This window comes from Triticum aestivum, chromosome 5D (genome assembly GCF_018294505.1).
Source record: "Triticum aestivum cultivar Chinese Spring chromosome 5D, IWGSC CS RefSeq v2.1, whole genome shotgun sequence".
In the NCBI taxonomy this organism is placed as follows: domain Eukaryota; kingdom Viridiplantae; phylum Streptophyta; class Magnoliopsida; order Poales; family Poaceae; genus Triticum; species Triticum aestivum.
Window position 1 is genome coordinate 172,586,431 of NC_057808.1, and position 13,672 is coordinate 172,600,102.

Genomic DNA, 13,672 nt, shown 5'->3' on the forward strand with positions numbered 1-13,672 from the left:
GTCCCCGGCAGGCCGCACTACACACTGGCACACACTCTGTAGCCATGTCGAGTGACAGCAAGGACGACAGTTCGGCCAGCAGTCTGGCGCCCGATGATAGGTCAACATCGGAATCACCCCCCTCATCTTCCATGAGTCCGACATCGAGCCCAGACCTCGATAATATCCAGTTCATGGAAGGGGCGCCGCCTCCAGAGTCGACAGACAACAACCAGACGGACGAGGAGCAGTCGGAGGATGAAGAAGAGGACGACGATGATGATGAGGAGGAATGGTCGAACAAGGAGGAGGACGACAACGACAGCAACGACGATGACGACGGCGGCGGCGATGAAAAGCCAACGGTCAGCGGCAAGAAGCGTCCTTGCCAAGACGATGTCGCGGGGCCATCCAACAACAACAACAACAACAACAACAACAAGAAGGACTAAATTAAGCAGACTATATATATATATATATATCTCTCTGTTTATCCTGTCAATATCATCGCAGACGGTTAGTTATATGTATTCGACAGAGATCTTCTACATTATCGCCCATAGGTTGGTTTGTTGAACTATGTGCCCTGATGAGCACACAATTCATACAAAAAGACCGTATGGGTTGTCTATAATGATCGCAAACAATTCTGATTACCGACCTGTTTGTCGGGTATCACACACATCTTGTTATGCCGAATCGTTTGTGTTCACCTCAATCATCGCAAACGGTTCATCGGAGTGAACTTTATGCCGTATATCGCACACACCTTGATCTGGCTGCCCGTTTCTATTGTTCTGTCTCATCGGAAATAGTTCGTACAGATCAATCGTATGCCCCTCATCGTACACGCAACTAAAATATGAACCGTGTTTGATGTATCATTCATCGCAAATGTTTTGCATCTTTTTTGAAGGTTTTTTTTACATCACCGTTTGCGATTAATGCATCGCACACAGTTTCGTCAAAGGGTCTGTGATCGTAGTGTCGCGTTAGCAGCATCCTACAGTAGTGTTGTATCACCATCTCTTCACCGAAGTAGTGCACCTATACAATTTACCATTGTATTTGGTGTGTTGGGGGCACAAGAGACATTTTATTATTTGGTTGCAGGGTTGTCTGAGAGAGACCATCTTCATCATACACCTCCCACAGATTGATAAACCTTAGGTCATCCACTTGAGGTAAAATTGGTACTGTCCTATAGAACTCTACGCTTGGAGGCCCAACACGAGTCTACAAGAACAAGTTGTCCAGTAGACATCAGTGACATGCATTGGCATTTTCTTAGGTAAATCTATGGTCAAAATTTTACACTAAATACGAGGTAGTACAAAAGTGGGCTATAATGGCCCTCCACTATGTAGGCCAAAACACGTGACAAATTCACTTACTTCTGATGCATTTGGCATTGATGCCCTCCATTGCTCACCTGTGCCCCAATCTGGATCACCTACTTTGCTCCGGTGCAAATTAACTCACGCAATGAAAAAACACTTATGTGGGAGAGGGAGAGGACTGAGGCAATAAAAAACGCTTGTTTGGGAGAGGGAGAGGCTGGTGTAGTTGGTTTGATTGATTTGTTTATACATGTGGGCCTGTATGCACAGCGGTGCCAACTCTCTCACATTGCTAGAGCGGTGCCAAAATCTTTTGATTTGACATTGATGCATATTATGTGGCATACTTTTGAGAAATATGGCATTGGCCACATAGGGGAAGGCAACAAATGCCCAAGCTCTTCACGTGCTCCTAGGTAAATGAGAGGAGCGAGAAAGAGAGAGAGAGAGAGAGAGAGAGCGAGAGTGAAAAAATATCACTAGCCTTAGAGCCAACCCTATCGTATGAGCGAATGATATTGGTACCTCTTGATGACACGACAATCTTATACAACCAGCTGCACTAATATGTTCTCTTCTTTTGCAGATAAAAAAAGACCCAAAAGTGAAAATGTGCTACACTATAACAATCTCATCAAATGCCTTGATATCCATCTTACAGAAATTGATTTGATCGACTACCGAGATAGCACATTTGAGATTAAATTGGCCAGGTTCTTTGTTCTGGAGGCAAGTGTGCTCAAGGTAATGAGGTTTGGCGTTCTCTGGCAGAACAATGAATGGCATGCTGATCAGTGTGAGCGTCTAAGCCTAAATGACTAGGGCTCCATAGAAGCTGAATTTGGTTTTGAAACATCAAGTCGCAAGAGACTCAAAAATTTATTTGCCCATTAGTGACTTGTCAGGGCGGTCGATTTTATTTTGTATGATAATGCTGCATCCACCTAAAGTACCGAAAGTTCTTACATAAACTTCCTAATAATTACCTCTTCGGAGGTGCATCATTACTCCTAGCATTTGTAATATCAACTTGAAACTAGTAATATTACGACTATCCAGCACGAGGTACTATGTTACGATAAATGTTCGCGTGCATAGGTGTGGAAATGATATACCTATTTCTCAAGTACAATATTTACTATTACTCGTGGCAACGCACGGGAAATTATGTTGAACACGGCTAGTTGTAAGCAGGCTAGCTCTACAGCCAAGATGATAGTGACTGCGCATGGTGAGGCTGACTTTGGTATGCCAAACACGCTGCCTACACTCAGGTGTCATCTCCGGCGCAAGGTCTTGTCACTTCACTGTGAGGAGCAGCACATAATAATTTGACCAATGGGCCGTACAATACTACTTACATTGGTAGTACTACTAGTACTACCACCATCTGGATTTAGTAGTACTACCACCTACGTCCGGATTTAGTAGGAGTATGTGGCTAGCAATATCTAGTAATGCATGTCACGAAAAATATACTACTCCCTCCGTAAATAAATACATGGAGTATTGTTTTAATCGGTTTTGTATGTAGTTTCCGATGATATTATACATGAGGTATTATACACTCTCCCTTCCGGTAGATGGCTCAAATCTGAAATCTCATCAATCAGGCTACTATTGTACTCCCTCTGTACTGGTGCATTAGTCACGGTACGAAAACCAAATAATCCCAAAACTTTTAGGAGTGGTGCATTAACTACCCACCTCGTTCCCTGTTTTTTGCCACGAAAAAAGAAATCAGCCAATAGGAGACGTGGGGTGTCTATGCATTCAATGACTTGAGACTACTTGGCACAACATGCAGTGCTCAATTCTCTGCATGCAATGACATTAATTACAAAATAAACATCAAAGTACTCTCGTTTTGCCCCAACTTGGTCTCAGTGAGATGACTATACTGCACCGATACAGAGGGAGGGCTGAGGAGTAGATGGACAACACACACGTGAATGCAATTAATGCAGTCTGCACTTCTCATATAAAGGCTAGAATGATCACTCCAATCGCAAGATCAGTTGACTAGAAGCTAGACCCGTGGAGGCGATGAGCGCGAGCATGAGTCGGCTGTGCCAGATGGTCCGGGACATCGACCTGCGGCCCGGCACGAGGAACGTATCCAGGTCGTGCTTGAGGTAGCCAGGGCAAGAGGCCTCTTGGATGAAAATTTCGTCTCCTTGTTCGATGAGGTCCTCATCGGCTTCCTTGACAAGTTCACCGTCGTCAAGAAGCTCGTGGATGACCTTGACATAGGCCTCTAGCCCACGCGTCCAAGATCTGTGATGCCAGCCACCCTCAACGGCCTCTATGGTGAAAACCTCTTCGACGCACTGGTGGCCCTGCGACTGCCCATCGTCGTGCCAGAGAATGTCCACCTCGAGGTCGCGCTTGCTGCGCAGCGCCTGGCGCAGCAAGGCACCATCGACATAATCACCCATGTCTACGAGCAAATCGTCCACAAGGACTACTACATGCAGGATGGGGATGATAGGATGCTGTCCTTCTTCGACCGTAGGGCAACCTTGGATGACATTGTTGAGCTCGGTGCCAACACCGCTGCTCCTCATGAGTCGGTTGGTGACCCGGCGCACTAGGGCGTGAGAATGTCGTTGATGGATCCGTATGTATCTTTATCTTTCCATCAATTCCATGTAGTAGTATATTGTAATTATCTTACCTTTCGCATCAACTTCATAATTTTCGTATGTACCATGCATGAACAGCGCCAGAACCAAACTTCTCATTACTCTAGGGAAAATCGTTATTTCTATCTATCGGTCGCGCCAAGGAGCAGAACCAAAATTTACAAGTTATAAGTTCAAAAGGAAAGTATGTCGTTTTCGCATCGCACCCCCACACAGTTGGTCTGGCACGCCGCTCAAGCGGGAATGCATGCAGTGTTGCATTTTCACATACAAGTGGGACCGCAATTGTGCAAACCGACTATCGACAAACCCCCACCCCGCCCATCGCGTGATGGCTGAGTTAGAGAAAATAGGAGGGAGAAAAGATAGTTGTAGCACAGACTCCAAGAAAATTGGTGTCAGATGGGACTCGTGCGGGTGGCGTGTGTCGTACTGCTAGACGTGAATGCTAGTTATGGCTCATGCCACCCCACTATATTGAGGTGCTGGTTACGTAGAGCGAACACATTATCTCTCCAAGAGTACAGTACACCACTAGTACTCCTACTACTCACATTGTCACGAAATTTCCTGGAGCCCGTGCTCAACCCTCCTTTCTCTCTTCTTAGCCAGCCAGCAGACAAGCGGAGTGTGCCCATCGTCTGTTTGCTCACATTTGGTCCCACATGTCAGTGAAAACGCAAGAAGACCAACTGAACCTGCACATCTTTCACCTCGACGTGTCGGTGATGAAAAACAAATCCAACAAAGATCTTTGGTGGCCACATTTGGAGTTACTCAAGAGTAAGATTCTATTTGCAGTTTAACCAAAGATGGACATCATGTGCCTTCAACTAGCACTACATTTTCTTGCATGACACGACCTGGATGCTGGATGTCCCACATGTCGGCCAAGGGAGGAAGAACTCAACCAAATCTTCTCCACATTTAGACCGGATGAGTAGGAAACACGACAAGCCCTGTGCCTACCTCATAAGTGCAAGCCCACCTCATGCTATCACCACATTTCTCGGCCTCCGTGCGACACCTAGCTCTAGTTGATGGTATACTACTACTAGGACTAACTATTGTACTAGCATACTATTAGGTTGGCTCTATGTGATGTGGCAACTTCATATAATCGGATGTTGGATATACTACTATGGTACTCACACTCCAAGAAGTGACTTGAAAACCATTCATAAATTGAGTTTATCACATGCATATGCAAATGTACCATTCATTACATACAACAAGTAATCAACACACAACGACAACGAGGATACATGTTGGATTATAGATTATTTCCAACAAAACATTCTAGTAAATACTAAAGTTTTTATCACACAATAAATAACAAGCAATGGAATGAACTTCAGCTCAACCAATCCTCGGCGTTGGAAACACTTGCTTTGAACCATAAGTTAGCCTCTGGGAAGCGCTGAGAGGGTCCTGGATTATGGGGTCCTCGGGTGTCCGGGCTATGTGACATGGGCCGGACTGATGGATCATGAAGATACTAGGTAGAAGACCTTCCCCCATGTCCGGATAGGACTCTCCTTTGCGTGGATGGCAAGATTGGCGTCCAGATGTATAGTTTCCTTCCTCTGTAAACCGACTCTGTACAACCCTAGGCCCCTGCAGTGTCTATATAAACCGGAGGGTTTAGTCCGAAGAGGCTATCAGAATTCATATAAGCTAGACTTCTAGGTTTAGCCATTATGATCTCGAGGTAGATCAACTCTTGTAACCCCTATACTAATCACATTCAATCAAGAAGGAAGTAGGGTTTTACCACCATTAAGAGGGACCGAACCTGGGTAAACATCATGTCCCCTTTGCCTCCTGTTACATTTGATCCTCATACGCACAGTTCGGTACCCCCTACCCGAGATCGGCCGGTTTTGACACCAACATTGGTGCTTTCATTGAGAGTTCCACTGTGTCGTTGGTAGAAGGTTTGATGGCTCGTTCGATCATCAACAATGATGCTGTTTCCGGGGAAACTTTCCTCCCCGGTCAACTTTTTGTGTTTGGCGGCTTCGCTTTGCGTGCCAATTCAATTGGTCACCTTGAACAGATCAACAGCTACGCCCTTGGTCATCAGATCAAATTCGGGAGACTGAATTACGTCGCTGATATCCGAGGAGACTTAATCTTCGAAGGGTTCACGGCCTCGGATCCATCATCAGGCACCACCCAAAAACCAACTATCATCCCTGCCCTGGCCATAGATCCAGAGCAGACCACCTCATCCGAAGACGGGAGTTTGAAACCCACCGGACTCTCTCCTACTACGGAGCTCTTTACCGGAGACCCAGAGGCAACTACGTCTTCGGCAAGCCTGGAATCAAGTAGGACTCTCCCTGTCATCGGAGAGACGAATCCGCCTCTGGATGCTAACTCCGAACTCTCAAGGCCCGCGTTCAGTGAGCACGACCTCGTAGAACCTACCATGCCCAGCCCCGCAGGTCCCCAGTTCCTCGTCTGGCCTTCACTCCTGAACGAGGCCCTGGACATAATGCGATCTCTCGCCATTACAGAAGTATCACCTCCCAACTATGCCCAACTCGGACTAGGGGCTGAGAGCGGGGAATTTTACGTCCCACCCACCACCCACTTAATAGCCACTGTCGAGGACTTGACCGACATGCTAGATTACGCCTCCGAAGACATCGACGGTATGGACGATGATGCCGGAGACGAACTAGGCTGGAATCCTCACATCACCAGGCGTTGGACGGCCACCTCCACATACGATGTGTATATGGTGGATACACCTAAAAAGGACGACGATGACGATGGCAGCAAGGATCCAATTGAGGACAAGCCTGTCGAGGCACCAGAAAAACGCCGACATCAGCGGCGCCGCTCAAAATCGCGTCGCAAAAAGGAAAGTAATACCGGCACCGGAGACAACGACACTCCGGAGAATGCCGAAGACTCTGAGCACCCCATCGAGCCCGCCATAGAGCAGGATGATTTTGAAGACGGATAAGTCAATCTAGACGAACTTGCCGAGAACGAGGATTCGGAGGATAGTAACTATCTACCGGCCTCCGAGGAGGAAGTCAGCCTCCGCAACGAAGATTTCATCATGCCAGAGGAACCCCTCGAGCAAGAACGCTTCAAGCGACAGCTCATTACAACTGCGAGGAGCCTAAAAAAGAAACAACATCAGCTTCAGGCCGAACAGGATACGCTCAACGACAAATGGACCCAGGTCCTAGCTGCCGAGGAATATGGCCTCGAACACCCAACAAAGAGTTATCCGAAGTGTCGACTACTGCCACAATTCGATGACAAGGCCCTTGAGCCAATACCGTAAAGATATAATCGTGCTGACGAACCAGACCGACCACCACGTGGGTGAGACAAAGCGTCTGCTTAGGCCGAACACCAGCCCGCACCACCTCGCCGTCGAGGTAGAGAGGTAGCGGCTCCGGGCTACACCTACGACTTATGCCAAGACCTTGACAATAGAACCGGTTAGGCCAAATCAATCTACAGATCAAAGGGGGCGTGCTCCAATGCGAGATGACGGCCATCAAGCCTGGGGCGATAAGCATAACCTCACCCGGGCTGAAAACCGAACACAGATATCATCCGAACTCTGTCTGATGTTGCCCGATACGGAGGCGCCGCACACCCCTTATGCTTTACCGATGAGGTAATGCAGCACTAGTTCCCGGAAGGGTTTAAACCCGTAAACATTGAAGCATACAATGGAACGACAGATACCGCAGTATGGATTGAAGACTTTCTTCTCCATATTCATATGGCTCGCGGTGACGATCTCCATGCCATTAAATACCTCCCCCTAAAGCTGAAAGGACCTGCACGGCACTGGTTAAATAGCCTCCTAGAGAACTCCATTGGTAGCTGGGAAGATTTGGAAGATGCCTTTTGAGACAACTTCCAAGGTACCTATGTTCGGCCTCTGGACGCAGATGGCCTTAGTCATATAGTCCAGCAACCCGGAGAGTCAGCCCGCAAACTCTGGACTAGGTTCTTAATTAAAAAGAACAAAATCATCGACTGTCCGGATGCCGAAGCCCTCGTGGCCTTTAAACACAGCGTCCGCGACGAGTGGCTCACCCGATACCTCGGTTAGGAAAAGCCGAAGTCCATGGCAGCTCTTACTGCACTCATGACCCGCTTCTGTGCAGGAGAAGACAACTGGTTGGCTCGTAGAAGCAACAGTACCAGCGACCCTGGCACCTCCGAAGCCAGAGATGCCAATAGCAGGCCACGATGCAACAAACACAAGTGTCGAAGCAACAATGAAAAAACCGAAGACACAGCGGTTAACGCCGGATTCAGCGGCTCTATACCCGGTCAGCGGAAGAAGCCATTTAAAGGAAACAGGGACGGGGCTAGCGGGTGCGCCCGCGTATTTGCGTGACTAGATTTTGATAGACTTATTCACTGTACCCTCTATGCATTTTCGTTTAGCTTTGTATATGGTTCTTTGTATCTCCATCTATTCTTCGTTCCTTTTCCATTGATGTCATTTGACTACATTGCTATAATCAATCAGAGGAATACTAAAAGATCTATCCTTGTAATGAATTCAAAAAAACCTTTTCTACATATTTTTATTTAGTATATATGGATGATTGGTTTACAACTTTCCATTTATTTTTATTTTTTTGAATTTTTATCAACTCAAATTTCCATTTGGTTTATTGTATATTGTACATAATAATATACTCAGGACATATTTATAATATTATTTTACTTCGCGTGATTGAAGTTACTACACTTTTTTCATGTATTCGCTGAACCATTATTTTTTCTCACTTATTTACCAAATGTATGATTTATATCCATTTGATGGATTTGCTAGTATATGTGCATTTGGATGGGTGGATTTGTGTGTATATTTCAGTGCAAAAAGAAACGTTTGTGTACATATTTTTTATAAAATTTATTTATCTAGATGAATTTATGAAATTAGGTAATTTCAATTGAAATTTAGAAAATTGGATTAATAATGTTCGTCGTATCAAGCCTACACCGGCCGTTCGGTATTGATATAGGCCCATCAGATTAATTTGGATAACCACGGTGTTTTCTATGGACTTGGTCAAACTTGTTTAAGTTTGACTCAGGGCAAACCTAGATCTTCAAAAAAAATGGACCGGAAGGAATATATAGATGCATGTACCTATTTATTACTCAAGTTGATGTGATGACTATATAAGTTTGTTTGCACTTGCAGGTCATGACATTATTGGAAGATTGCTTTGACGGTACTAATTTTTGGGAAGGAAACATACATGCTTCATTGGAGAGTTACAGCAAGACGGTTGATTAGAGTAGATTTGAGTGATTACGTCACATCACAGTATATGATTGTTTATTCGCTAAAAAAGGTATATGATGGGCTATATTTCTGTGCGAAACAGTGTCGTACTCGTTGATGTGCTTCACATGCAACGTTTTTCTCAACTGTGACTAACAGTTTTGATGTAGTGTTGAACGGGGTGATTATCTAAGCTATATATAATATAGCATAATAGGATCCGAATTGCATAACACGTTGATGCCGAGTTGAAATCGAATTCATATTGAGTAAGGTATTATAAAAAGAAATCTCAACCCAACTTTTTTTTTGAGAATCAAATCTGAACGCATATTGAGTGAGGTATATACCGAGCAGGTATATACCGAGCAGTCGTCATGCAGGCCCATTGAGGATCATTTTTCTGAACAGGTTACCCACGTGTAACACTCTCGTATTTTCCTCACTGCCTTAGTTGATCCCCTTTCTGTCTCTCTTCTCTCGGCTCATAGACTTCCCCGAAATGGGATGTTGACTGGTCTCCTCGCCGGCGAAGTTCAATCTCGTCGCTGGCGACCACAGAATGGATCCACGATGAACCTCCGCTCCTCTTCTTGGTTTTAGTTCATCTGATTATGCATCCTCTGGTCAAGGCTTCAAACCCTAGCCACTGTGGTCTGGATCGAGGCGGATTGGAGTTGCTGCACGGACTGCTCGGCGCAGTGGTTCTCTCAGGCGGAGTAGGATACAGGTATGAATCCCTCCGTATCTTCTCAGCAGTTTATCCATTCTCCTCTTTTCCAAGCTTTATATGAGCAGCATGGGCGGGCTGCTGTTATTGTGTTGACCTTCTCATGGCTTGTTCGATTCCTACCAAATGTTAGTGTTCATGATAAACATTATTCCTAATGCAGATTATGTCTTATATTTCATAAACATCACTATAAAATAGATTTATTTATTTGTTGTCGCCATGTCCTAGCAAGTTATAATTGAACTATAGTTTGGACGCAACCGCCCCCGCGTCGTCCGGACGGACGGCACGGGCGGCTCCCGATCCAGTTTCTTCGGGACCTCCCCACCTCTCTCGCTTCCCTCGCCGCCGCCGGACGACGCTGCCGGGCAAAGCCTGTGTGGCTGACGGCGGCGGCGGGGCTCCGGGCGATGGCTTCTACGCAAGGCGCTGAACGGCGCGCGAGGTGAACAACAACTCAGCAGCGATCTTCATGCAACGTCCGAAGGCTAGAGCGATCTGCGCATGGACATGCAGCGGCAGGCGATCTGTGCACAGGGACATGCATAGGTCAATGGCTAGAGCGATCTGGGATTCTGAACTGGGCAGCATGGTGATGCCTTGGCAATGGCCTGGGTGGAGATGACCATCCATTCTCCTCCAGCAGCCTGCGGTCAAGATCATGCAGGTTCGGACCGAAGCTTCCTCCGGCTGTCCAGTACGTTGAGCATGGCAGCGTTGGTGATAAGGGTCATCTTCCCAAGCGACCCAAGACGCTCGCCGCTGTTGCCGCCGGCAGATCACAAGGCCGAAGGAGGTTGGTGGTGGCGCCTTGGGACTTACATCGGTTGACCGATGCTTGTCACTTGGCCGCAGGTGGTTCGTCCGATCGATGCGAGGGGGCAATTTTCGTCCTGACCATGGCGGCACCGTCCGGCCACTCGAGCCGCAGATTGCAGTGGCCATTCAAGGGTCTTCATGAGAGTTTTTTCTTAGGATCCACTGGTTGTTGCCAGCAGCTCGCACTGGCGAGGTTGTGTGATGTAACCGGAAGGCTCCATTGGGAGTTTCGGTGGCTCTCAATCTGGCCAGTTTGCATTCAGCGGTGAGATAAATTCTATGGATGACGGCTTGACGCAGAGGAGATGGTTGTGCAGCGGCAAGCCATGCCGGCATGTAAAGACTGTGCCTCACTTTTAGCTGCTGGGATCGCGGAAAGTGGTGGCGACAACATGATGACTTTGATTTGGTGGTGCTTCTTGAGTACCCGGTCTCGAGTTCCGGGGTGAAAACCCTAGGTCTGACCTGAATTGGTTATACCTGGCGATGGCGATGTTTTTGCGTCGTTACCTTGATGAAGGCATTGCTCGGATGTGCTCGGACTTGTTCTTCAGGGTGAAAACCTAGAGTCTGACCTTTGTTGGTCGGGTCCAGTGACGGCGACGTTTAAGCGTCGTTTCCTTCCTGAAGGCGTTGCTGTTGAAGAAACTTTCTCGTTGCGCTTGTTCTGTCAAGAGATGGTTGGTGCGGATATGGTCGTTGATGTAGTTTATCAACCGTTGTTTTGATCGTTTCAGAGTGTTTTTTCTTTTTCTTTTCCCTCGCTTAGGCATAGCTTGAGTCTTGTATGACTTTGCTCTTTGCTGGCGTTTTTTTTCCTCTTTTGTGTGTGTTGGTGTTGGCTGTGTGCATCCTGGTTATGCAGAGGCCGGGTGTGTGCTCAATGTGTTTGTATCCCCTTGATGCTTCATTTTGAGTTAATAAAATCCACCCTTTGTCGAAAATGTCCTAGCAAGAAGACTTTAACTTGTTGATTATAATTTTGTTCATATGTGTCAGTCTGAAAAGGTTGCATGAGATATTGATGTTTTACTTCCGCAAAGAAAACAATATATTTGTTTCGCCTACTTTTATCTTCTGTCTTACCACTTGTATTCTTCCTTACGGTGCCACGAATAATGGATTTTCCTTTGGCATGTCCGACGACAAACTCTTCATCTTCAGGCCTTTGTAATCGTTATTGCAGCCGGACTTCTACCACTGTAAGTGCTATTGATCTGCGTCCTTTCTAATCCAAATCAGCTCTTGTACTGTTCCTGATATTTTTATATTACTTGTACTACTGGAACTTCTCTAAAAATCAATGCGATAGAAGAATTGTCACCAAGAACATAAAACTCAAGAAAGTGTATGTGTGAATGTATTTCAAATAATTACAATATGACATGCTTTTCATAGTGCTAATGTCTCGTCCTTATACTGGTATATACTATGAATAAAGCATTCTATTTTTTCCCTTCTATTGGTAGATATATAAATATAGCATTCATTTTTTTCTGGAGTAACGATATAGTGCTATAACTTTCAATCTTACAATATAATTACTATCCTTTTTATATAACTTGGTAATACAAATAGGTTGCCTCAATATCAATTTGATAAGATCACCAATTTTCTAGATAACTTTCTCGTTCTCCTAGGCTTTGCTTTCCATACTTCATCATCATCTTCAAGCCTTGTGTTTTTTTACTATTGCTACAAAAGATTTCTTGTTTCCACGGACATTTTTTTTCCTTTCGTTCTGACAAACTTGTCTTGGTGCATTCATCCTATGAGTCATCTGATACTACATCAGATCTCAGTCTCCTCTTCTTGTCACTCCGTAGTTCATGTGACGATGATGGTATTTTTTCCCTGACGCCCATCTTTCATTATTGAAGTTCCATTACTATTGACTGGTTCCACTTTAACAGGAACCAATTCACATGATAAATTTGTAGCTGAAACTTTATTGTTCTGTGACTGTAAAATAAATAAATATTTTCAAAATTAGACAAATATTTAAAATTTAGAAGTGTGTATTGTGAAAAAACAAACCACCTTTTTGTCAAGCATGTTCTGCTTCTTCATTTCATGTTTTAACACGGTGCCCACTTCATCATCCATCAATTCCTGTGTAAGATGTATAGTTAGAGAATTATAAACGTGATACTTTGTTTTTCAAGGAAAACAACTTTACCTCCTCGTCTTTATCATTCAAGTAGAGTTTCTCGAGCCGATCATCAGGCACAAATGTTCTATTAACTAATTTTGTGTGCCAAAGCTGATGTTACTATCATTGAGCTTGAATCGAAAAATAAGTCTTTTTCCACAGGCTTCATCTGCGTGAGCAATCCAACGACATCTGTATATTTGGAGATTAATTACACGGCTGATAGAAATATTAATAGTTGAAAGTCATAGGTACAACTATAACATACCTGCGCATTGTATATCTTTTTCTGCCCGTTCTTGTAGTGTCTCCTTGGTTGTGAAACTGAAGTAAAAATCTGGGAAAACCTCTGCAGATCCTTTAACCTCCTTTACCTTTGTGTTGTATGCAAAAAATATTTTATTTTCATTGCTCGTTGGACGACACTTCATAGATTCCACAACCTTCAAATTGTTGAAAGCGTAAATAGACTGCTCTTTAATTTTTGATCTAAAAGTGTCTATTAGGTTCTTCTAGATAAAAGCATGAATTGTTTGGCCCTGTGAAAACAATGGGATATACTTAACAATTGTTGCTGAAACAGATAGAACAATGTGCGGTTACTTATATATAGAAAGAACATACCTCTTCATCCATGAAAATCATATCTAGGCTGATTAGTTCATCGGTTGTAGGATTGATCGATTCCCACATAATCATTACTTTCACTTGTACGTT

General features: G+C 44.9%; 2 long non-coding RNA genes across 3 annotated transcripts in view; one reads left to right on the top strand and one right to left on the bottom strand.

Annotated features, from left to right (window-relative positions):
- Positions 1 to 9,633: 9,633 nt before the first annotated feature.
- The window catches only part of LOC123119978 (uncharacterized), a 4,788-nt gene continuing 749 nt past the window's right edge, over positions 9,634 to 13,672 (top strand). Inside the window, exons 1-3 of one of the 2 annotated variants that reach the window (XR_006459190.1) lie at positions 9,634 to 9,662; positions 9,743 to 9,981; positions 11,968 to 12,005. This is a non-coding gene — a long non-coding RNA (uncharacterized lncRNA). The other variant, XR_006459189.1, reaches the window with a different exon arrangement.
- On the bottom strand, positions 12,635 to 13,672 carry LOC123119979 (uncharacterized). The gene is made up of 5 exons (XR_006459191.1): positions 13,580 to 13,672; positions 13,224 to 13,494; positions 12,983 to 13,147; positions 12,844 to 12,915; positions 12,635 to 12,765 (listed from the first exon to the last, which is right to left on the bottom strand). It is a non-coding gene; the product is annotated as an uncharacterized lncRNA (long non-coding RNA).